The sequence below is a fragment of the Salvia miltiorrhiza genome, chromosome 6 (genome assembly GCF_028751815.1).
Source record: "Salvia miltiorrhiza cultivar Shanhuang (shh) chromosome 6, IMPLAD_Smil_shh, whole genome shotgun sequence".
Classification (NCBI taxonomy): Eukaryota; Viridiplantae; Streptophyta; class Magnoliopsida; order Lamiales; family Lamiaceae; genus Salvia; species Salvia miltiorrhiza.
In genome coordinates, this window is record NC_080392.1 from 17,906,792 (window position 1) to 17,932,095 (window position 25,304).

Below are 25,304 nucleotides of genomic sequence, written 5' to 3' on the forward strand. Positions count from 1 at the left end.
TTTGGGCCAGGTTGTGGCTGCTTGTGGCATATGTCGCTCTGATCGACCACCATATACAATGGGTCGCTGTCGGATTTGGAATTACAAATCTGATGCTTGATCTCCATAAGTGGTAAATCGAGATCACTTCTTTTGACAACCTCTTATACATTTAATCGAACACTTGGCGTGGGTGTCGCACTACAACAAAAAACATATATTGAGACACTTATTTAGAGGCATTTTTTATTAAGTGCCTCTAAATTATTTTTTGAGGCAATTGTTAAATAGTAATTATATATAGGGACATATAATATTTCAATTTCCCTAATTAATTAAAATCTTTTTGGAGGACGTGCCTATTTTGATGGATTTTCTTCCTCCCTTAACCCAAACACTTCCAATTTTCCTATCATTCATTCTTCTCTTTCGTGAATTCACTCAAACTCTTCTCAATTTCGATACTCCCAGTTCTGGCGAGGGATCGTTGCCCCGTCCTTCTCCCTGGATCAGCCGTCTCACTCTCTCTCTCTCTCGTTCTCACTTTATCTTCCAAATTCTCCTTTCAATTTCCTGATTTGGGTTGAATGCTCACGCACAAGGTCGAGACCTAGCTCTTACTCTCAGAGAGTCGCGCCGCCGCTACCGAGACAAGTTCTGGTGAACGGTTGCTACTCCCTTCTCCTCCGGCGACTTTGGGCCCACGCTCTTGTCTCTCTGTTTTCTCTCGTTTCAGTATGTGCCGCCTACTGGTAGTCCCCTCTCTGATTCACTTTTCTCCAACAACTAATTCAAGCCCTAGCTTTTTTTTCATCAGAAAATTCCGCCGCCTTCATTGGGGATTTCGGCGAGCCCTAGTCTCTCCCAAAAGAAAGATGCTGGCTGTCTATCTCTTCGCCTGGGTTCGCGATTTCCATCTCCTAGCCTTCACCCGCCGTCGACTTCTCCCACTGCTGGACGGAGCGGAGCAGCCCGCTATTGCCAGCGCCGTCTCCTGAAGCTGCGTCGCTATTTGCCACACACCCGGCTCCAACATCGCAGTCGCTCCACCGCCTCACTTCCAAGGGAGTCACCACCGTTGCCATGGGCGGCATCCTCCGATTAAACGTCGTTCCTCTTCCTCCGGTCATCTGTGGCTGGACGTTGGAGCAGGACAGCGTCACCCATTTGCGGTTCTCACAAGCTCAAGGGGAGTCTCTCACAAACAGGTAAGCTGTCTAAGTAGAATGTTAATCTACAGCCCTTAGCTAAACTCTTCTTTCCCTAATCGAAGAATCCTAGATTTTTATTGAAGTAGGTGAACAAGGGAATCAAAATTCTAAACAAGATTCATCTCGTTGCTATGCAATTCTAGGTATATATCCATATAAATTATTTCTTAATTTTCGATTTTCAGTAGCTTATTATGTTTTTGGTATTTTAAATTACTTGTGGCAGTGTTTTCTTGTTTGTATTATTGTTTAGCAGCTCCTTGATTTGATATCTTTATTTGTTGAATACTTTTCAGGGGAGATCGGGTCAATTTGGTTAGAGCTGGTAAACACCAGGTTAATGTCTCCCTTAGAAGAGGACTTCATGAAGTTGCATTGATTTATTTATTGTGTCTTCCAAGAAACATTTTAGAAACGCAGTTTGATAGCTTATCTGAACTAGAGGAATAAGCTGGTAATGTAGATTGAATCTCTTCTTTCATAAATTCATATCAACTGATGGGAGATTTTATATATCAGGTTGTTTTTCTTGTGAAATGACCAAATTTACTTGGTCTGCATAAGTTGCACAGAAGAACCTTATGAATCATTGAAGGGTCAGCTGGAGTTACTGTATGGTCAGGTACCTTGCCCCATATACACAGAAACTCTTGATGTTTCTTGAACGAAATGGATTTCCAATGTTAGTCAATTACTTCTATGTTGGTCCCTTTTCTCATATATTAATTTGTGCATGCAGATGATACTAATTCTGCCACTTTTCATGCCTACTCGTGTCTTTCCCTTGCTTATGCTACTTGTCAAGCTGTGGCTTCCATCTTACAAGATGTTGCTGGCTCAGGAGTCTTATTTGCACTATTGAATCATTGATGTGCAAACACAAGGTTACTGTTATATCTTTGCCTTTCTTTAGGGTGGTCTTGTTGCACAAAATAGGGCAACTGCATATGGGATATTTTAGATGATGGTGTTGATGATTTGTTTCCCTGAACCTCACTTGCATATTACCTAACAGATATCAGGCTTCAGTATGTTGTCTCTATTTGTTCAATTACTTGTCCTAAGACAAGACCCGTGGCATAACTTCGTAGTCTTTTATAAGTAGTGTTTTTTTCCCTAGGCAGTGAAGACGTGCAATATAAGTTGTGTATTCTTTTGGCTGTAACGTTACAGAAATACTGCCATCACAGATTGAAATGCAATGCAGGTCATTAGTCTTGTTAACGCCCAAAAAGCATCTCTTCATCCTGATGATATACTGTTGCTCTCAACTTTATCATGTCCTCTGAATCTTTCAGGTATGTTTGCTTCTGTAATCCATGAATCTAGATGTAGAAATGTGATTGATTAGGTTTATTTAATTATATCACAAGTACACACATGTGCACTTGGGAAACTGTTTATTGAGTCTGCATGAAAGGCATGGGCTGTAATGGTTGAAAGTCTGCTTGTGTTTACAGACTCAACGTGATGAGTTGGAGGCAAAAAATTTTGAGGAGAGAGCAGCACTTGAAGACAAATACCAGAAGGCAATTTTTTTTGAGGAGAAAGCAGCACTTGAAGCCAAATACCAGAAATTGTATCAGCCTCTTGTAGAGTGACATTATTTCTCTTATGTACACGTTGGTTGGTTGATTTATTCACTTGTTGGAATAGAGGAGTGGTTTTGTATGCGACATATTCTTCGTTTTTGGATGCTTTGTTTTCTCGTTACATCAACTGTGTACTTGTTTCAGTATTTTCATTGTAACCTTTAATTTATTTTGAATGTTAGAATAAGTGTTCCATATGTTCATTTTAAGACACACATAAGTGTCCCATAATATTAATCTCGAGACATAAAAATGAATTTTGAGCGTACATGTTTTATGTCCCGATATTTAAGCAAAAGACACAAATAAGTGCCCCATAATATTAATTTGGGGACATAAAATAAATTTTGAAGGCACAAATAAGTGCCCCATAACATTAATTTGGGGACATAAAACGAATTTTAAGATACACATTTTTTGTCCCAATATTTAAGTAAAGGACACAAATAAGTGCCCCAATATACAAATAAGTGCCCCAATATTTCTTTTGAAGGCACAAATAAATATCCCTATAAACTTAACAATAGGATTCGAAATATTTTATAGGGCACTTTTATGTGCCTCTAGATATCAATTTCGGGGCATAAAAAATTGTCTTGTAATCTATTGATATCGAGGCACATAAAAAGTGTCCCCAACCCTATTGGGACACGATACCTGGAGGCACATGTACTAAGTGCCCCGAAAATAAAAAGTGCCCCAATAAAGCATATATTGGGGCACTTTTTGGTGTCTGGAAATCCATTTTTTGTTGTAGTATCGGTCTTGGCGTATGGTTGGCTTCTACAGAGTAGGTAGGTTGTTCGAGCGTCGACAAGATCTTTTTTACAACCTTTGGGTGTGCTCGGGGCTAGGGTCTTAGCGGTCGGGCCTAAGTGGTTGCTCCGTGATGAGGCGCTTCGACGCTCATTGGCGTCGAGATATTTCTTGTAGCTCAACTGTCCATGTCGTTGTTGAGTTGAGCTGTGCCTTTTTGGGGCCGTTTTGCGTACAAGGCTGCTTGTTCCTTGCTTCTTGATTGTCGCGTTCCTGGTTTGGCTCTTTTGATTATTTTCTTGATTGTTTGGCTCAGCACGGGTGGGCTGGGGATGGTTGCTCCGGCGTTTTTTGGGCGTCGCCTCGACCTTTTTCACAGTCCTTGGGTGTGCTTGGGACTGGAGTCTTAGCGGTCGGGCTTGAATGGGTGCTCCGCGATGTGGTACTCTGGCGCTCATCGGCGTCAAGATATATCTTCTAGCTCGACTGTTCATGTCGTTGTTGGGTTGAGCTGTGGCCCTTTGTGGTCTTATTTTGCGTACCAGGATGCTTGGAACCTATCATCGCCTTTAGATGGCCGGGTTCCAGGATGGCTTCTTTTTGTTTCATTTTCGACCGGTTTGCTCAAGCTTATTCATTTGCTCTATTTTGGTTGTGAGTTTTGGTTCGCTGGTAGGGGGTTGCATAGTTGTGTTGTGGGGCGGTGGTCAGGCTGGAGCTCTGCGTACAATTATGTATATCCTATGCCGTTGACTGGAGCTTTACTCTCTGGGCGATGGTTAGTCCGAAGTTCAGGGTTTTCAGCGTCATTTTCTTGTCTTATTTTTGGTCTGTTTGTTTGTTTGTTGTAGACGAGCACTCTTTTTCTCTTCAAAGGTTTTTTCCTTGCAAGTTTTTTCTTTGAGGAGGTTTTAATGAGGTTCGCCCCTTAGTTTGCTCCTTTGTGCTCTTAATGATTCTTTTAGGTTTTTCTTTTCATTTTTTAATAAAATTCCCATTTAATGAATACAAAAATTGTAGTGCATTTAATTGTTTTCAAATATTTTGTCGTATGTGTTAGACTGTCTAATAATTTATTTCATATTAATTGTATTTGAAATATGAAATTGTAATAATATACAATTGAGTTTATATGTTTCAAATTCAACTAATGTGTAGGAAATTGTATCAGTTTATTTTAGAATATATGTAATATCCAACTAATTGTAATACTCCCTCCCTCCCCAAAATAAGTTTCTCTTTGGGGACGGCACGAATTTTAAGGAAAAATGATAAAGTGTATTGATAGTGGAGTATTGGGAGTGGTGAAAAGGTGAAAAAGTGTTATAATTAGTATTGTGAGTGGTGAAAAAGTGAAAAGTAAGAATAAATAAAGTATTATTAGTGGTGGGGTAGTTGTCCAAAAATGGAAAGAAAGAAAGATGAACTTATTTGAGGGACGTCCCAAAAAGGAAAAAGAGGAACTTATTTCATGGACGGAGGAAGTATTTTTTATACACGTAATTTTTATAAATAATGATATTTTGATAATTTTATAAGAGTAAAATTTTGAAGTAGCCAAAATGAATCATAAAACACAATTTATGGTCACACATTGAAAAAATATAAAATTTGGCCATTTTTATTGATTTGGACGTTTTTACCCTTAATGAGGCGGACTAAGTAGGATCAAGCACGCGGGTCGCGTGCCGGGTCGGGTTAGGCACTTATGGCACTATTAGTGCCATAAGTGCCAAGATTTTGCTTTGGTTTTATTTTGAATTTCTGTTGGCACTTATGGCACTAATAGTGTCAAAAGTGCCAACGGAAATCCAAAATAAAACCAAGTAAAATGGTCCTTTTGGCACTAATAGTGTCATACGTGCAACAGAAACAACAATAATATAATCAAGAAATCATAAATGAATAATCTAAACCCTAAATGGATAATTTAAATCCTAAATGAAACATCTAAACCCTAAATGGAACATCTAAACCCTACGAGGAAGTGTTTAAAATGGTCCTTTTGGCACTTATGGCACTAATAGTGCCGTAAGTGCCAACGAAAATTCAAAATAAAACCAAGTAATAAAATGATGCGTATGACACTTATGGCATTATTAGTGCCATACGCGCAGCGGGCGCTGGCTTTTCCCTGCGAGCGTGCAACTCACTCATAAGCTTCCAGCGACCGTGCAATCATCCCAACGGCCGAGCAATCACCCCAGCGGCTGAGTAAAAAGGGCAAATTAGGCATACCACCTAATTAATGGCCATATTTTAATGTTTTAAGATTATGGGCCAAAAAATAATTTTCAATCTTCATTATGACCATTTGATTACATTATTTCATTTTATAAGTATAATTTAATTTTTAAAATTTTAAATTTATTATAGCCCCTCGAACGGGAGTGCGTATTAATTTATGTTAACAAAGTATAGGTCGTGGGACTGCGGAATCCTGATTGATCACATGATTGGCTTTAAATTATTCAATTTTGTCGGGTTGATGGCCGTGGATTCAGTGAGGGAAATATATAGTATAATACTCCCTCCGTCCCCAAAATAAGTTCCTCTTTGGGGACGGCCCGGGTTTTAAAGAAAAATGGTAAAGTGTATTGATAGTGAAAAAAATATGTTATAATTAGTATTGGGAATGGTGAAAAGGTGAAAAAGTATTATAATTAGTATTGAGAGTGGTGAAAAAGTGAAAAGTAAGAATAAATAAAGTATTATTAGTGGTGGGGTAGTTGTCCAAAAATGAAAAGAAAGAAAGAGGAACTTATTTGAGGGACGTCCCAAAAAGAAAAAAGAAAAACTTATTTCAGGGACGGAGGGAGTATTAATAGATTTTTATTGTACTACTACTAGTACTATCTTTCACAACAAACCACAATCGCCAAAAAATTTATATCTCTAATTTGAATTGTGGTTCATTTTCATGGGACCCTCGGACTTTACCAAATTGAAAGGAAGGAGTATATTATTTTGGAAACGTTTTCAAGGTATTACTTTTATTTGGTAAAGTTTTGATAGTATTTCTATAAATAAATTCATCATTTTTTTAGAATTAAATTCATCATTTTGACATAACCTAATTTAATGTTTTTTTATATAATATAAACCAAACTTTAAAAAATATCAACTTAATATCGTGCTTCTATAACTTGTAAGTTTCACATCCAACATCGGAGATCAAAATCAAGTAAGGTGAAAAATTAAAAGGAGAAATTCATATATAGGCAAAAAGATTAGATATAATTCTTATATAACCTCACTTATAAAAGTTTTACATAAGTAACCATTTTTAAGTAAAATGACATAAATGTCCCATTGATGGGGTTAAAGCAAAGAAAAAAGAAAATGGAGAGGAGAGAGAAAGCTTTTTGGCTGCCACATAAGATAGGAGAGAAAATGTTTTTATTTTATTTTATTTAAATTGATTGTTAATTAACAAAAGGGGAAAAATTGCTTTAATTTCATTTTTCGATTTCTTTCATTAAATTTCTTATTTCATTTATTCTTTTAAAGTTTGGTTTATAAACATTAATTAAAATTTGATATATCTCCAATTAAGATATGTACACATTCATTCATGATTTTAAATTAAAAAAAAAATATTGGGAGTTAGAATTTCATGTCCAAAGAACTTCGTGTCCTACTATAACTGAAATAAATGTGTGATTCCTATTTCCTATGCTTGCATCTAGTAACAAGAAATCTACCAAAAAATTAGTATATGGCATAAAAACCGCATTCATGTACAATATCATGTATATATAATATTGTGTACTAAAAAAATATACATTTTTTAAATTTAATTTGCATACCTTAACCAAAATGAAGTTGATTCTTTCAAAATAAAAAATATTGGGTTAAGTATCAGATTGCCCCTTATCGATGGTGTCCTTATGACTTTTAGCCTCCTAAAGTTAGATGGGAGAGCTGCCCACTACCTTTACGTGAATTTTTGGCACCAATTTGCCCCCCTCCCCTCCAGCCTTTCGATGGAGGCAGTTCTCCCCCCTGACTTTAGGGGGCTAAACGCGAGGGGGACCCCTATCGATAGGGGGAAATTGGTGCCAAAAAGCCACGTTGAGGTAGTGGGCAGCTCTACCCCCTGACTTTAGGGGGCTAAAAGCCATAGGGATGCCATCGATAGGGGGCAATTTGATACTTAACCCAAAAATATTCTCAAACTCTAGCTCCCAATTTTCTTTTCAAAAAATTTCTCCCTTCATTTTTTTTTAAATAATAAATTACAAATGAACATATACATATTTTAATCCAAGTAATATACCAGATTTTAATTTAATTTTGCATGCCAACTTTTAAAAGAATAAATAAAAAAGGGAATTTAATACAATTTTTTTAGAAGAGAAAAAACTAAAATGTTGATGGTAACATTAATATCAGCCATTTATTATTGTTCCAAAATAAACAATAAAAAAATATGAAAAAATAATAACATAACTTTAATATCAGCAAAAGTACAAGAAAATGAGGTTTATTTTGTTTTTATATTTTCTTTTAATAAGAGATTACTATATGTCAACATCATAAGGGTACATTGGTATTTTCATGCAAAATTGGCTACTTTTATTATAGTTTTATGGATGAAGCTTTATAAGTTTTGGTAGTTATTTTTTTGGCTATACATGTATATTAATACAAAATTATACTCTATTCGACTCACAAAAGCGTGCATCACTTTTGGTGGCACGAACTTTAATAAAATGTTAGATGAGTGTATTGGGAGTTGAAAAAATGATTCACTCTATTATAAAATAAGAGTAAGAAATAAAGAGTTAATGGTGAGATAATGTCCAAAAAATAACAAATACACACTCTCGTGGGACATCCCAAAATAGAAATAAGGGCACACTCTTGTGGGGACGGAGGGAGTATTATATTTTCTTTTTTGAGCCCCTAAACAAATTGTATTATATTTTTTGTCGTAATCTGATATGAGAATTTTTTTTAGACTAATCTTATGTGAGATTTTAAACACTATAATTCTGAACAACGTCATTTCTATAATTAACAACGTTCTAGTTTTGATTTTGAAATTTATTTTATTTTAATTTTCCAATGTCATGCAAGTTTTCTGTGATTAATAATTTCGTCACTGCGTATTATTTTTTCAATTGTCGATTTTTGAAAATTTGTATTAGTTAGATTAATAAATTTCTATTTTAGAAAGTGAGTGTATATTTTTACAGCAAAGTATAAATCATAGAAGTTATTGACGCTCATTCATAAGAATATAAGTTTTTTATACCAAAATAAATAAAAAGACTAAAATACCCCTAAAGGTATATGTTGAGTTATTCTTTCTTATTTTCTTTAATTTTTTCTCCATAATTAACATCAAAATTAAAAAAACAAATAAAAAATCAGTTGCTTTCAATTTTGGAGGCAGCTACGTTCTTCATTGATTTGGTGTAAAAGAGGTTGTTGCATCTCATTAACCACTCATCAATAAAAACATGTCAAACAAATTCAGAGATAATACATTAGAGAGATAGTGGATAGAAAGACGAGAGACGGAAATGAGTCTCTCTATATCCTTGTAAAAATTACGTGATTATTTGATAAGAGCCGTTGAAGTGCAAATAAGACGGTTGTGTCATGTTTCTTGGTTCATAAAGAAGGTATGATCCTCCGGCCCAAAAGAAATACTCGGCTCTCTTGCAGCGTTGCAGACACTCATGACTTGATTAGGAAAAGTTCCAGCCCTGCATGAACGAATGTTCTGCTTCCGCGCCCTGTTAGATATGGGCCCATTTTCCTCACCAATAATCATGTGTACTTGCCTCTTTTCCTCGCAGGGCGGAGGGGCAGCCCTGCGGTCCTCTCCTGGGTTCCCTTGCTCTCTCCCAACTCTAGGATTATAGTTATTGTCTTGCAAATGTGGGGGTGGTGTTTATTTTACGAAGTGATCCAGTCGTCCCTGCCTAACCAAAATTTCTAACTGATGGCGAAGGTGCCCACAATACTCTCTGGGATGTCCGTAATGATTGTGATAATGGTAGAGCAGACCATTCGGCCCAGGCTTAGGGGCCCCCGCAACAAAGTCTCGCGGAGCCCTGAACCATGGTTCATTTTTAATCAAATGAAAGATCTCTTCTTGAGGTTTGTTCAGAGGGGTCTGATCGGTAAGCCGGTTAACATTATGCACTCCTTTAAATGTTTGCTCATTTCGGGCGGGCTGGTATGTTGGTTGCGCTTCTCCTGGCAGCACTCGGGGTGGCAGTCCTCTATACGGTGCCTTCCATTGATAACGGGTTTCTGAAGATTCAGTTATGTTCTCCACTTTTTTGGGTTTGTTACCACTGTATTATGTCTTCTGAGCAGTTCTGGCTTCCTCCAGCTGTATATACCCTGGAAGTCGGGCTAAAATGTCATCAAAGTCTCATATCTGTTTTACTTGTAAATTATCAAAGAAAGCCCCGGGTCGTAAACCACGCACAAAGGCATAACCCTTAATCTGAGATTCAGCCTTGGGCACCTCCAGCGATGCCTTGGTGAAACGCACGGAAAACTTCTTTAGAGTCTTGGTAGGTTCTTGTTTTAAGTCCATCAATGACATAGCAGTCTTCGCAGTGCGCTTAGAGCTCGCGAACTGGCACATGAAAGCTTCATGTAATTGCTCAAAAGAATGAATGGAATCGGGCTCCAGAGCTCGGAACCACTGCTGAGCCATCCCAGTCAACGTAGTAGAGAAGATAGAGAAGATTCTACACTTAATCCCTTCTGTGTACTGATGTAACGTAATCATGGTCTCAAATCTAGCCATATGTACCTCCGGGTCATCGGATCCATCATACTCCATGCTAATGGGTTTATAGTGATAGGGTAACGGATCTGCCAAGATGTACTCTGAAAATGGACTTGACCCCATCCTAGAAGCAGTTTTAGGATAGTACTGATGACGACGACTTTCTCCATTTCCTTCACCCAGGAAGCACTGACGGGTATGTTTGCGCTTACTTTTTCCAGCTCTGCTTGCATGCTTATTTTTCTCCTTCAAGTTTTCATGTCGATCCCGATGACTCTCAACCCTGGAATGGGTAGAGTCTTCATATCGTCCCATTTTCTGTGAGACAGCTTTGCTTCTTTCTTTCTATTTTTCCTCAATTACTTCCTCCAATTCCTGGAGGTGTCGCTGCATAGCAGAAACCCTCTCCTGCAGCTGGGCAGGGTCTTCCAGCGCTGCCGCTTTCTCTCGATGTTCTATAATAGGTCTAGTGTGACTAGAGGTGTCCTCGACATCCTCGATACCCTCCATATCTCCAGGGAACAAAGGTCCCTGCTGACGCATGTCCCTAACTTTCTCAGCCCTAGGCTCCCCAGCTCCTTTCGAATGAACGACGATACTACTTTTCATCAAGGGTGGTGGATTTTCAGTTGGTAATACACCTGGAGCAGTCTGGGTTGGCAGCCCTGCAATTGCTGGCAACCCCAAGTTTAGTGATGGAGCTGATGTTCTCAACACCTGTCTCATGCAGGCCTAGCTCAGAAAAGGTAGCATTTGTTTCGTGATGGTGACATTAACCAATCCCGTTCTTTGTGCCGTAGATCCATGTTCAGTTGGTGTCACTTGCAGCCCTGAAAGTACAGGCCTAAGGGGGCCAGTAGGTGTGAAGTCCTCAACGCGAACTCCCTCGTTAGTTACGGTAGCAGCTGTAGTAGGAACATGAGCCCTGCCCTCTCCCGCAAAATCTCCCATCAGATTTTTGATGACGTTTGTGTCCTCCATGACCTGTAGAAACAATCAAACAAAGTTAGAAATCCCCCAAAAAATAATACTCCCTCCGTCCCTGAAATGGCTTCCTCTTTGGGGACGGCACGGGTTTTAATGAAAAGTTGTAAAGTGTATTGATAGTGGAGAAAAAATGATATAATTATTATTGGAAGTTGTGAAAAGTGTTATAATTAGTATTGGGAGTGGTGAAAAGTGAAAAGTAAGAATAAATAAAATATTATTAGTGGTGGGGTAGGTGTCCAAAAATGGAAAGAAAAAAAGAGGAAGTTATTTGGGGGACGTCCCAAAATGGAAAAAGAGGAAGTTATTTTAGGGACGAAGGGAGTATAAGGTAAATTCCCCAAATGATACGTGTTTTTATCCGCAGAGATAGTAGTTCATAATTCCCATGAAGAACTCCCACAAGAAGACCAATTCCCACTCGATACAAAGATCATGCAGGAAATTCCCAAGAAATTCGACGGATCTGGTGGATCCCTGCCGCAAATAAAGTGACAGAAAACCAATTCCCAAAAATTCCATAGATCTGCGAACAAGAAACTTCCAACACCACAAGAAACATGAATCCAAACGAAAATCAGCGGAAGAAACAACATAAAAACACGACAGATACGTCAAATCTAAAATCATCTAAGATGCATGTAAAATTGGGAAGACCCAGGCAAATACCCCACCACGAAACCGATCAAAACACCAGAGAACACCAGCAAACAAACGTATACGCCGCTCAAACCCGAATTCCCGACAAAGATATACGACTTTTGCCAAGAAATTCAGGCGAGCATAGTTCATGCACAGATTTCTTCACGTCTTAAACTCGATCCGCGTTTCCCACAGACGCCGCCAGTTGATGAGTCCGATAATTTCACCCTTTAATTATAGAGAGAATGATTCACCTGTAGTGCGTAGCGAATTGAGAAAGAGTGATGAAAACTGCTAAAAAGAAGAGAAAAGTATTGTATTGAGTGTTTAGAATAGCATGTCTTTATAATGACAGGCACGTCTCATATTTATAGGCATTTAAAGTAGGGGTAAATTGGTAATTACACGTTTGATAGCGACCCCGGTAGTTAGGAAGAATCTTCGAGTTTGATAGCAACCCTGATAGCCAGCTCTGAAGCTTTCTTCCTGGATACGCCAGCCCTGCCCGAGTCCTCGAGTTACTTCTTTGTCGCTTTATTTCAGATCTGACTCTCTGGTTCGCTTTCCTCTTCTCTGACCACGTCAGCCCTGACACCCTTAGTGTTAGAAGCCTCTCGAAATGACCCAGAAGCTTTTGCCCTTCATGCTTTCCCCTAAAAACATTATTCCAGCCCTTTGCTTCCTTTCTGTTTCCAGCGTTGATTCCTCCGATGCTGCCAGGTTTACCTTACACATATTTTACTCCTCATCAAAATGAAATCATACAACTAACGTATATAAGAATAGTGAAAAATACCAAAATAATAGTATAAAATTAGCGTATACAAGAATGAAAAATACCCCTTTAAAAAAATGAAAAATACCTGCGAAATTCATCTTGTTCAATAAAATTATAATAGTGACGTGCGTCGAAATAAAAAGGAGTTAGTATATAAAAGTGTCCACTTTTATATTGTAAAATTAAAATATAGCCTATAAAATAAATATATTAAAAAATAGCAGTTTTTGCGCAAAAGTACAAAATTACCCTTCACATTAAAATATAAAAATTTAGCCACTCATCCTAAAGCTAAAAAAAAAAATACTGCCCCCTACCCTGCCCCCCCCCCCCACATCTGACCCCACCACCCACGCCTAAGCCATTTTTTTTTACTTACCCCCAAGCCATTTTTTTTATTACTTCCTCACCCCTATGAAATTATTAATGTTTTTTTTAATTCACAATTTTATCTATGAATTCATAATTTAATGTTCTTGAATTCACAATCAGATCTATGAATTCACAACTTAATGTTCTTGAATTCACAACCAGATCTATGAATTCACAACCAAAATACATTCTAGTTTTAGTTGTGAATTCGAACTTTAAAAACTCAAATTCACAACTACTTGAATTCACAACTAAAATAAATTATGATTGTGAATTCGACTGGTTGTGAATTCATAACCAAAAAATTCTGGTTGTGAATTTGACTGGTTGTGAATTCACAACAAAAAAATTTGAATTAAATTCTGGTTGTGAATTCACGACCAAAAAAATTTAGTTGTGAATTCACAACAAAAAAATTTTGGTTGTGAATTCGATTGGTTGTGAAATGCGCGAATTTTTAAAGGGGTGATGTTTAAAGGGTAAAATGGTAACAATGGCCATTTTTTATTTATCTTAGTGGACAATTTTAAATTTTTACTAAAGAAAATAGGCTATTTTCAAAATCCACTCAGTAAAAAGAATGAACGTAAACTAAAACGGTTTAATGAATTAACCTTCTTTAATTTAATGTCTTTTCCTAAAAATTGTTCTTCTATCATTATCAGAGATGGAATAGTTCAGTCTAACTCATCTTATTAGGGCTGATAACTTTTGACAAGTAAACACATACTTCTGTCGTCCCAATTTAATAAGCCTCATTTTTTTATTTGGACGTCTCATAATTAATAGATCACTTTGTAAAATGAAAAGTCAATACTTACTAAGTACTCCCTCCGTCCCAGCTGAAATGTCTTGTTTCTTTTCGACACAGAGATTAAGAAATGTGTATAAAGTAGATAAAGTGGGTTGGTGGAAATTATTTAAATATTAAGTACAGAGAGAGAGTGTATTGCCAAAAAAGGAAACATGACATTTCAAGTGGGACAACCCAAAAAGAAAAACAGGACATTTCAGCTGGGATGGAGGGAGTAATAAATAACTCCACATAACTCGTTATTTACAACATATATCATTGTTGTTCACATACATAATTATCTCTCTTCTTATTTAAAGAAGAATATCTCCATTTATCTCTCCTACTTTTTTGATAAAATATCCTTTAAAAAATTACTTTATCTTTCTTGTTTTATTATAAATGATTCGTTTATTAATATTTGTGCCCAGACCTATTTTTTTTTTTTGAGAAAGGGACATTCATTGATTAAGAAAGCTCAAAAGAGTTCAGAACATGAGGAAATACATCAGTGGAACAAGGTAAAACACAAGAAAATAAGGCAAACTTTGCAAGACAGTCGGCAATGGCATTCCCTTCCCTCGGCGTCCAGCTGAAAGCACACCATCTGAAGCTCTTAGAGAGAGATAAAATCTGTTCCGTGGTATCACCAATGTAAGAGAGATCAGATTGTCGATTATGTAAACGCCAAAACAAAGACTGGCAATCCGTCTCTACAATAATATCAGAGACACCACGTTCCTTGATAAGCTGAATACCCTCCAGGATAGCTACCGCTTCACCTTTCTCTGCCGAGACGTCCCCAGGAAAGAAACCGTAGCGACATCCCAGAAAAACTCCATCCCGATCAGTTAGAACCACACCAAAACCCATTCCGGACCCCGCCTTTACCGCTGCATCACAGGACACTTTAACTTGATCAGCTCGGCTGCACTGAATCCTAACCGGAGAAGTCTGGCTTTGTGTATGTAACCGTGGCTTACTCCAGATCGCACGTTGGGCAGTGGAAAAAACATCAAGGTGGGTTAGCTCTCTTTGCTGAAACAGAAATTGGTTTCTCGTATACCAAATTGCCCACGCAATTGAAGCAAAAGTCTGGTGAACTTCATGACAAGGATTCTGGCGAATTCTATCAAACCACTCGGCTAAGGAGCAAACTTCATTAACAGAGACAGGTTGTAACCAAAGAGGAGAAACTGCCCAACAAAAGGAAGCCCAGTGGCAGTCCCGAAGAACATGCTCAACGGTTTCGATCTTATCACCACATCTTGGACACAAAGCGTCAATATTCATGGACCTTCCCACCAAAGCTTCACCCGTCGGAAGCGCTCCTGCCAAGCACCTCCACATAAAGAGCTTGACTTTTGGCAGAACCTCTAAGCCCCAAACCCATTTCCACAGTAGATCCGAGGATGAGGAAGAGGACGCCTCATGCCTCGTCTTAATAGAAGCAGCCAACAGATACCCCGACTTCACCGTATAAGAGTTGAACTTACCAGCAGGCCATAAGGGGCGATCCGCTTCACCGCAAGGGCGCATCTGAGCTAAAACTTTCCATCTGTCTCTTGCAGGTAAAATGGTTTCCAACTTCTCCACATCCCAAGCCCACGTATCGTCCATCACCACTTCCTGCAGTTTAGTACCCTTCCACTCATTCGACACACCTGCCACACTAAACTTTCCATCACCATTAGGTAACCACGGATCCAGGCCCATACGTGTTCTACTCCCGTTACCCAGTTTCCACGCTACACCTTCCAAGAGAAGATTTCGCCCCACTAATAAACTTTTCCAAGCAAAGGATGGGTTATGAGGTTTATTAGCTAGGAGGAGATCATCTCGTGGGAAGTAATGAGCTTTCAGAGAACGAGCCAGCAGAGACTCACTATTATTCAAGATTCGCCAAGCTTGTTTAGTGAGCATCGCTTGGTTGAACAAACTAATATCTCTAAAGCCAAGTCCACCCACCTGCTTTGGTTGGCAAAGAGAAGACCACCGTTTCCAATGAATTCGTTTCTCATCTTTTTTCTGACCCCAAAAGAAACTCGCTGCAACACTGTTTAGTCTTTGGCATATTTGATTAGGTAATTCAAAGCAACTCATAAGGTAAGTCGGTATGGATTGGATGACAGATTTGATAAGAACCATTTTGCCCGCCCCCGAGAGAAACCGCCACTTCCAGTCCTTAGACTTCTTCCTAGTTCTATCAACTAACATCTGGAAGATCTCTGTCTTGGATCTACCCACAATGCTAGGAATACCGAGATAATTCCCATGCTGCGTAACACAAGGAACACCAAGCCGACTAGCAAGAGCATTCTTTAAATCCACCGAAATGCCACCACTGAAATTAATAGCAGATTTCTCAAGATTCACTTTTTGCCCGGACACCCCTTCATAACGCCACAGAATATCCCTCACCATATCGATTTCTCCAGGATTAGCTCTCCCAAAAATAATGCAGTCATCAGCAAATAATAAGTGGCTGATCCTTGGCGCAGATCGGCATAAACGAGCCCCATGAATCAACCCCCTGGTCTCAGCTTGGCAAAGTAGACTAGAGAGCGCCTCAGCACAGAAAAAGAATAAGAACGGAGACAAAGGATCACCTTGTCTTAAACCACGACTGGGAGTAAAAGTATCACCTGGAAAACCATTCACAAGAACACGAAAGGAGACAGTAGTAACACATCTCATGATAAGGTTAACCACTGACAAGTTAAAACCAAGCTTGCACAACATAGTCTCAAGAAAACACCATTCCACTCTATCATACGCTTTGGCCATATCTGACTTAAAAGCAAAAGTACCATGAGCACACGCTTTATTTAACTTCATCATATGAAAATTTTCAAAAGCGAGTTAAGCGTTATCGATAATTTGACGACCAGGGACTGATCACTAGTTTCTTAGCAACAAATATCGCAACTAACACGATGCAATTGTAGCAAATAATTAGTAACCGAGTATCGTATCCACAGGGACTATTATAACGAATCACTCTAAGTAATCCTAATTAAACTCTAGTAATGTTCAGGCAAACGAAAGTAGGAAGGTTTAATTAACACTAAACTCAAATAGTAGTAAATAAAAGCACGTAGAAGAATCAACTATAAAAGACAACTGATCCTAGGGTAGTAAATTCATTAACTAAATCTATGCAATAAATCTATTAATCCTATGTACCAATTTAATCCAACCCTGATGAGAGATCACAAAACTATTCACAAGCTTCTCTAACGAACACCTATGAAAGTAGATTAATTTACCCCACTTCACATTCAAGATTCCAAGGAATAAATTAACTCCCAAGCGTACACAAAGAATAGCTCCCTATAGTTTCACCTATCCCATTCAAGTGTCAAGGCTACTACTATAACATGCATTCCTGAATCGGCTGAACAATTATCGCATTCAAGACTCAAACTGAACAGCTAGACATGTAAATTATTGGCCAAATAATTCACAAGAAATTAAGCACCAGGAATCATGAATCACAAGTTGGAAGGCACAAAGGTATTAACAAATAAATCACATAAATTCAATCAACTATTTACAAACCCTAGAATCAGCTAAAGGAAACTAGCCAGACATAGCAAAATAAAACTTAAACATAATTAAAAAGAACGCAATTGTAAAAACTGAATTGTATAAAATCCGAATGAAAAAACTGAAGTAGCGACTTGAATCTTCAATCTTGATCCAAGCCTTGAAAACTAGAAAGCTATAAAATTCTAATGCTATAAAACTAAAAATATGAATGCTAAGGTTCTGGGGTTCCTTTAATAGGTCAAAGGAAGGCATATTTATAAGCTTCAGATTTCCTTCGGATCACCATGAAAGTTGCCATGCAAAGTAAAATTCTAATGGTAATAGAATCGTGTGAATTAAGGCAACTCTCCAGCTAGATGCGCACTCCGAAGAAAATACTCCCACTCTTGCCAATTTCGCAGCTCTCGCCAGAGGAACGGCTGTCTCAGGAAACGGGTCGCGTCAGAGAAATGATGATTTCTCTGCTATCGCCAGAGGAATGGTATCGCCAGAGGAATGGGTGATATCTCTGGTACTTCGTCAGCGGAATGGCGACTCCTCTGGAATTGAGGACTTGACTTCTCTGGCAGCGGGGACTCGATCCCGCTGCGCTGGACTCCGCTCTGATGCTTTCTCCACTCTGATGCTGGCGCTTCTTGGCAGATGAATAGGTGATTCCTCTACTCTGGCTTTTGACTTCGTTGATCTGGGCTTTGATTTCTCTGGCGCTGGCGCTTTGATTACGCTGATTCCAGAGGAATGGTGATTCCTCTGCTCTGAAGACCAAAACACCTAAAAATCGTGAAAATCATCCAAAATTGCATTCTTTCATCTCGAAAGCCTAAATCTCCTGCAAAGCATAAAATACACCATAAACGCACCAATTTCCAGAAGATTAACTTAAGATATGCACAAACAAACCCCTTAAAAATCGTGTAAATTAAGCATAAATCAACTCCCCCACACTTAGCCTTTTGCTTGTCCTCAAGCAAAATCTATATGAATCCTAGGAAAAGATTGATTTCAACAATGTAAATTTCCATCCATACATTCACAAAGTCAATTCAAAATTTTACCTTCAACACACATCTCTCGATCATGCAAGTAACTCAAAGTTTTAGAAGCAACAAAATAGTAATGCAAGTAATTCGATCAGACCCAATTCTCCGCTAGAAGTGAATTCCCTAATGTGATCGCCTTTATAATCAATATCACCAATTTTCACACTTTGTGTGCTTTGAGATTTCGACAGTTGAGCCATAATTCATGAAATAAAACCATTTGGATGTAATCCAAAGTCTTTTCACGTGGTTTCCCATGCTCATAGTTAGACTAGAGGAGCAGAGACTCAGAGCTATCGCATTTCAGAACAGGCCAGATGTTTCAGAGCTGGCAATTTTGAAGTTGGCAATTCGTCCAACATTTTTCACATTTCTCAGATAAGATACGATCGTAGGCAGTCACAATGACAACACTCCTTCTAGCATCTACCGGACAAATCACGTTTTACTTACTTACAAAAGTGTTGCAACAAAACTCATAATTCTTTGCACAAACAAGAAACATATATCAAAAGTAAAACAAGAATATCCTCCATTCATTCCTAAACCCGAAATTCACATCGAAAACCATCTTCTCTTCCACAAATTCATAAAAATTAGCCAGATTCGAGACCAAAAACTAAGCATAGGAAAATAAATTTCGGCCAATTTTGAAAAATATAAGTAACAAAACACCCCCCCACACTTAAAGCATGCCATGTCCTCAGGGCATAAAAGAAATACAAAGAGTACAGAAAACATCCCTGATTATCGGCAATGAAACACTGAACCATCGTGGGTGGCGGTGAAAAGGTGGGTTTTGCGGCCTTGGTCAGAGTAGAGAGTGGCTGCACTGGACAGAGCAGCGAAGTGAGTGTATCGCTGGCAGAGCAGCGCGGATAAGTATATCGCTGGCAGAGCAGCGCTTAACGGGGCAACGAATTGAGTGGCTCCGCTGGATATGTGCAGCGTGGAAAAGTGCAGTGAGGAAAAAGGCCGTGCTGAAACATGAAAACCACCAGAAATCTGGCAGAGAACACCTGCCCCCAAACTAAACAAAGAAACAAAAGGAGACAAAAAGAAACAAAACTAAACAGAAAGAAAGGAAAACAAAACAAAGAAAAACAATTGGGTTACCTCCCAACAAGTGCTTAATTTAACGTCTAGAGCTCGACGATACCTTAAATCACGGATCAACGAAGTTGACCACTTCCACGTTGCGGTCCAACTCTGCTTTGAAGTATGGTTTGAGGCGATGGCCATTAACAGTGAAAGTAGACCCATTCGACGCAAGCAACTCATAGGTCCCATTCCAATTGCTCTTGTGAACCACGTAAGGACCTCTCCATCTAGACTGCAGCTTGCCAGGAAAAAGTCGAAGCTTAGAATCATACAAGAGTACCTCATGTCCCGGCTTAAATTCCTTTGTGCGAATGTTCAAATCATGGAACTTCTTCGCCCTTTCCTTGTAGATCCGGGAACTCTCGTAAGCTTCATTCCTCCACTCATCTAACTCCGTCAGCATATCTCGTCTTGTATGACCGGCCTCCTTGAACTCCAAATTGATTCTCCTCGTCGCCCAATATGCCTTGTGCTCTATCTCAACAGGTAAATGACATGACTTGCCAAAGACAAGTTGGTAGGGAGACATACCAATCGGAGTTTTGTAGGCAGTGCGATATGCCCAAAGAGCATCATCTAAGTGCTTCGCCCAATCCTTCTTGTTGGCGATGCTCTTCTCCAGAATTTGCTTGATCTCTCGATTCGCTAACTCTGCTTGTCCATTAGCTTGAGGATGATATGGAGTCGTCACCTTGTGCTTTACTCCATATTTCGCCAACACACTTGCTAGTAACTTGTTGTTGAAGTGCGACCCCCCATCGCTAAGCAACGCTCTCGGTGCTCCGAACCGAGTCAAAATATTCTTTTGCAAGAATTTAATGACTACCTTGGAATCATTGGTGGTAGTTGGGATCGCCTCCACCCATCGAGACACATACTCCACAGCAAGCAATATGTAGGAAAAACCGCAAGAAGCAGGGAAAGGGCCCATGAAGTCAATTCCCCAAACATCAAACAGCTCCACCTCAACAATGATATTCTGCGGCATCTCATCCTTCTTGGTGATATTGCCCATGCGTTGACATCGATCACAAGACTTTACAAAAGCATGGCAATCTGCAAAAATTGAAGGCCAATAGAATCCACTATGATTTACCTTCATGGCAGTGCGGTTGGCAGCAAAGTGGCCTCCACTAGGTGAGCTATGGCACTCTTCAATGATCTTTGGCCATTCATGCTCTCTAACGCATCGCCGAATAAAGCCATCGGCGCACCTCCGGTATAGGTAAGGATCCTCCCAATAATAAAACTTGACATCATGGAGGAACCTCTTCTTTTGATAGTGCGACAACCCCTCGGGAAGAGCTCCAATAACCAAGTAATTACTATACTTTGCATACCAAGGATCCTTAAATAGCATCGCCCAAATCTGCTCATCTGGGAAAGACTCATTGATGGCCATCTTCGGATCATCTCCTTCGATCGGATTCTCCAATCTAGACAAGTGGTCGGCTACCACATTCTCACACCCCTTTCGATCACGAATCTCCATATCAAATTCTTGAAGCAACAAGATCCATCGAATCAATCGGGGCTTGGAGTCCTTCTTTGTGAACAAGTAGCGGATGGCGGCATGATCAGTGTAGACAATTGAATGAGTTCCAATCAAATAAGAACGGAACTTATCAAATGCATACACCACAGCTAGCAGCTCCTTCTCCATGGTTGTGTAATTCCTCTGAGCAGAATCCAAAGTTTTACTAGTGTAGTAAATTACCTTGAATAACTTGTCTCTCTTTTGCCCCAACACAGCTCCCACGGCCCAATCGCTAGCATCGCACATCAACTCAAATGGAGCACTCCAATCCGGCATGATCAACACTGGCGTAGAGATCAGCGCAGCTTTCAATTTTTCAAAAGAAGTGCGGCATTCATCGGTGAAGTCAAACTTCACATCCTTCTCTAGTAAAGCACAGAGTGGCTTGGACAGTTTGGAGAAGTCTTTGATGAAGCGCCTATAAAATCCTGCATGCCCAAGAAAGCTTCGCACTGATTTCACAGAAGTAGGCGGCGGCAACTTTTCAATGGCCACGATCTTAGCACGATCCACCTCCAATCCTTGGGCAGAGACCCTATGCCCCAAAACAATGCCCTCACGAACCATGAAGTGACACTTCTCCCAATTTAGCACGAGTGCTGTCTCCTCACAACGCTGCAACATTTGAGCAAGATTGTCCAAGCAATTATCAAAGGAGGATCCAAAGACAAAGAAATCGTCCATAAATACCTCCATGATATTTTCAATCAATCCATGGAAAATCGCCATCATGCAGCGCTGGAAAGTGGCAGGAGCATTGCAAAGACCAAAATAGATTCTCCTAAAAGCAAAAATGCCATAGGGACAAGTAAACGCGGTCTTATGCTGATCCTCCGGGCTATCATGATTTGATTGTAGCCCGAGTACCCATCCAAAAAATAGTAATACTCGTATCCTGCCAATCGGTCAAGCATCTGATCAATAAACGGCAAAGGAAAGTGATCCTTACGTGTGGCTACATTCAAAGCTCGGTAATCAATGCACACGCGCCATCCTGTGACCAGCCTCGTTGCTATGAGCTCGTTTCTCTCATCCTTAATCATAGTCATGCCTCCCTTCTTAGAGACAACTTGCGTCGGGCTCACCCACTCGCTATCAGAGATGGCATAAATAATGCCGGCATCCAACCACTTGAGCACCTCCTTCCTCACAACTTCTTGCATCGCCGGATTTAGTCGTCGCTGGGGCTGCACCTTTGGCTTGTATTCTTGCTCCAATAGAATACGATGCATGCAAATAGAAGGATTAATTCCTCTGATGTCAGAAATAGACCATCCTATAGCTGACTTGTATTTCCTTAAAACTCGCATCAACTTCTCCAACTCCAACGGAGATAGATAGGCAGATACAATAACCGGAAAAGTTTCATTCTCACCCAAGAATTGGTATCTCAAGTGCTCGGGAAGCGGTTTCAGCTCAAGTTTGGGTGCGGATGCTGCTCTGGTTGATTCCGTTGGCGTAGGTGATTTCTCTGGCTTGGCTGACTCCTCTGGCTTGGGGAATTCTTTTTCCACCAACTTCCTTCCCCCATCAACAGGTTTGTGAATATCCATGTAAGGTACAGGATCGATGGGATGTTTCTCTACAGCCTCCAGCTCAGCAATGTACTCCAAAATCTCATCACATGCATCATCAAGCTCAGAGTATGGATATAAGGACCGTGTGATGCACTCCTCCAAGGGATCGTCTACAGCTACAGGAAAATCTACCACAGATTCAATCATGTTGCACTCATTCGGCTGCGGCTCCGCTGGTTTTCTCATAGCGTTATAGATAGATAAGTCAATTTTTCATCATTGACTCTAAATGTGAGATCTCCATCCTGAACATCAATAAGAGCACGACCGGTAGCTAGGAATGGACGCCCCAAAATCAATGGAGTATTCTTGTCTTCCGGCATGTCTAAGACAACAAAATCTGCAGGGAAAATAAACTGCTCCACCTGCACCAGAACATCCTCCACCACTCCCTTGGGATATGTGATGGAACGATCTGCCATTTGCAATGCAATTGAGGTAGGTTTGATATCTCCAATCTCCAACCGGTTGAAAATAGAGAGAGGCATCAAATTGATGCTTGCCCCTAAGTCACAAAGAACGCGGGAGAAGTTCTGCCCTCCAATCACACAAGCTATTGTAAAGCTGCCGGGGTCCTTTTGCTTCAATGGTAGTTTCCTTTGTAGCACTGCACTGCATTCCTCGGAAAGATTGATCGTCTCATATTTCCCCAACTTCCGCTTGTTGGAGACTGCATCCTTGAGGAACTTGGCATAGCGTGGCATATCTCTCAAAGCATCAAGTAAAGGAATGTTGATGTGAAGCTTTGAAAACATCTCCATGAACTTGGCTAATTTCTGATCCATCTTCGGCTTTGCCAGGCTATTCGGGAAGGGTGCTACAGGTTTATACTCTGGCCTGGGAAACGAAGGAGTAAGATTAGGCTTCTTAGCATCAGAGGTTTTCGACGATGCCTTAGAAGTTGACGGTGACTCGCGCACAATCGTCTCCAAGTCATCCTCCTCAACAATCTCGACATTTGTCTCCTTTCCATTCTTGCCGTCCCGCTGCTCTGCAGAGGAATGGTGATTCCTCTGTTCTGGCTGATTCCTCTGCTCTGGCCGATCCCTCTGCTCTGGTTGATCCCGCTGCTCCGGATGATTCTGATACTGGGTCCCGCTTCTCAAGTGAATTGCATTACACTGATTTTTGGGATTAATTTCAGTGTTGCTGGGAAAGTGGCCCGGCTTGTGCTGTGCAGCTGCTTGGTTAGCCATTTGACCAACTTGATTCTCTAACATCTGCACCTGTTTAGAAAGTGCTCACACATTTTGCTCCATGCTGAACATTTTGGTTCCCAAGTTTACCGAGTTTGTCTCCATCCCGGTGACCTTCACCAATACTTGCTTCATCATTTCCTCCATTGAATCTTTCTTTGGCTCATTGATGACTCCCCCACTAGAAACAGAAAATCCAGGTGGAGGTTGCAAAGCATTGTTGGGATTTGAATAGGAAAAATTTGGATGATTCCTATTATTTGGATGATACGGTGGATTTCCGCCCTGATGTCCTTGATAGTTTGGTCTATTGAATTGGTACTGCCGCTGGACATAATTAGCATCTTCAAACTGCGACACATCAGGTAAACTCGGCTGCTGAGGAATTTTAGCTAGCAGTGCTTTTCTCTCCAACTCATACTGCTTTTGAAGAGCTTCATATTTCTCCTTAAAATCATCTCTCTCCTCATTCACAGCTGCAATTCTTCTCGTGGAATTTCTGTCATTCGGCCATTGATAACTGTTGGAGGCCATCTCTTCTATCACACGATAAGCCTCCTTTGTATTTCTATGGAGAAGACATCCACCTGCAGTAGCATCCACCATACTTTTTGTCAGACCAGTCAAACCATTATAAAAGTGAATGATTTGCTGATCCTCTGTGAAACCATGTTGTGGGCATTTCCTGAGCAGCTCACGAAATCTTTCCCAGGCATCATGAATGGTCTCATCTCCTAGCTGGGAAAAGTGAGAAATCTCTGCAATGATTTTCTGAGCTTTAGAAGCAGGGAAGTATTTTGCCAGGAAGCTCTACACAAATCCTCCCATCCAGTAATAGCACCTCTGTCCAAACTCTTGAACCACTCCTTTGCTCTGTCTCTGAGAGAGAATCCAAACATCTTCATTCTGATGGCATCCGGTGGCACTCCATTCTGCTTAATAGTGTCGCAGATATCTAGAAACTGAGTGATATGAACATGCGGATTTTCATCAGCCATTCCACTAAACTGTTCAGCTTGCACCATGTTTATCAATCCTGGCTTCAGCTCGAACGTGTTAGCCTGCACAGTTGGTCCCCATCTACCTCCTTGAAATTGATCAACCCGAGGCTGATACATGTGATTCAGTGGTGGCTCTGGTGGAGGAGCCCGGTTGCGCTCTCTCTCTTCGTCTAGCTACCTCTGAAGGTGTGTCACGGCTCGCACAAGAGTTTCAAGGTCCATGTTATTCTGTTGCTCTGCCATTGCTTGCTTCTTCTTTTCGCGGTTGTCTCTTTTGTATTGCTTTTCGATTTCCAAGTTCAAAGGTACTAGATGTTCATTTCCTTTGGATCTCGTGATCATACACGCCTGAGACAACAAACAAGAACAGAAATTTAAAAACTAAAAATAAAATAAAATAAAAACTTATAACGCCTGAAATAATGCTTAA

The 25,304-nt window shown here is 40.0% G+C and overlaps 1 long non-coding RNA gene and 1 other non-coding gene across 6 annotated transcripts; both read left to right on the forward strand.

Annotated features, from left to right (window-relative positions):
* The first annotated feature begins 350 nt into the window (after positions 1–350).
* LOC130990271 (uncharacterized) lies at positions 351–2,979 on the forward strand. Of its 5 annotated transcripts, none has more exons than XR_009090887.1 (8): positions 351–714; positions 797–1,187; positions 1,261–1,333; positions 1,487–1,644; positions 1,710–1,812; positions 1,930–2,074; positions 2,398–2,488; positions 2,651–2,979. It is a non-coding gene; the product is annotated as an uncharacterized LOC130990271 (long non-coding RNA). The 5 variants fall into 5 exon arrangements; XR_009090884.1 differs by having other exon boundaries at positions 352–714; positions 1,487–1,526; XR_009090886.1 differs by having other exon boundaries at positions 352–714; positions 1,277–1,333; positions 1,487–1,526.
* A 21,558-nt stretch (positions 2,980–24,537) lies between these two features.
* LOC130991102 (small nucleolar RNA R71) lies at positions 24,538–24,644 on the forward strand. The gene has a single exon (XR_009091065.1). It is a non-coding gene; the product is annotated as a small nucleolar RNA R71 (small nucleolar RNA).
* The last annotated feature ends 660 nt before the right edge of the window (positions 24,645–25,304 follow it).